The sequence below is a fragment of the Pleurodeles waltl genome, chromosome 8 (assembly GCF_031143425.1).
Source record: "Pleurodeles waltl isolate 20211129_DDA chromosome 8, aPleWal1.hap1.20221129, whole genome shotgun sequence".
Lineage (NCBI taxonomy): Eukaryota > Metazoa > Chordata > Amphibia > Caudata > Salamandridae > Pleurodeles > Pleurodeles waltl.
Genome location: NC_090447.1, coordinates 1068700252 through 1068701533, shown reverse-complemented (window position 1 = coordinate 1068701533; position 1282 = coordinate 1068700252).

Genomic DNA, 1282 nt, shown 5'->3' with positions numbered 1-1282 from the left:
GAATGATCGAAAATCGGCCAGCTAAGCCCACGGAGTCCTCGCGGTCGATATAGAAAAGGCCTTTGACAGCTTGGAGTGGTCATTCCTTTATACAGTGTTGTCCCATCTTCGATTTGGACCGGAATACATTGCCTGGGTCAGACTGCTGTATACTAAACCCATTGCTAGAGTACGTACGGGGCGGATCATATCCAACCCCTATGTCGTTGAACGGGGTACCAGACAGGGATGCCCCCTATCGCCGCTGTTGTTTGCACTGGCTATGGAGCCGTTGGCGGCAGCGGCGCGTGGGGGGAGAGGGGGCCCTGGTATTGTGGCAGGGGACAAGAGACATCAAATAGCGTTGTATGCAGACGATCTATTGATTTTCCTAGACGATATACATAGAGACCTACCCCGGGCCTAACAGTTGCTTTCGCAGTTTGGTGAGCTATCCGGTCTACGGGTGAATTGGGGTAAGACCGGCTTGTTTCCTTTGAATGCTACAGTAACGCCTCCATTAGAATTGGGAAATGTCCGGTGGGTTCCAAGATGCCTCTCATACTTGGGGGTCAAGGTTTTTCACGACCCACAGGATATAATCGACAGCAATATTGGAGGCGCACTGAGTTCTACCCGATCCAACATGGCTTTTTGGCAAACCTTGCCTTTATCTGTGGCGGGGAGGGTAGCCATCCTTAAGATGGTGGTACTGCCTCGTCTCCTGTACTATTTCACTGTCCTGCCGGTATGGGTTCCTAGGGCCATATTTACAGAACTGGAGACCATGGTCATAGCATTTATCTGGGGGGACAGCCGAAAGAGAGTTGCTCTGTCCAAACTTCAGAGGCGTTCAATAGACGGTGGCCTAGCAGTCCCGGATTTTGAGGCTTATTACTTGGCAGCGCAACTTCAATGGTTGGCACAATGGATATCCAGCAGGGCTGCAACAGGGTTGAGGGTTAAGGCGTTTACTCCCCCAGAAGCTAGATTATACGAACTGTTACTAGGGTACCCGGGTATGGGGAAGAATGACTCCCCTGAGTTTAAAACCCTTGCGCGATGTTGGAGGAGATTTTTGCGTAAAATCAAAGTAAGGGCTCCTTTCTCCCCGGACCTGCCCCTCATGTCCTTAAGGGCTTTACCTCATCGTGGTGACTGGGGCGGCCTCCGGTCCTGGGTGGAAGCTGGGATACAGTCGGTGGGAGCACTGTTTAGGGAGGGAACACTGATGTCATTTGAAGCACTGCGTCACAATTTAATCTACAGAGGGGACACTTTTTACTATTTGGCTCTGTGGCGG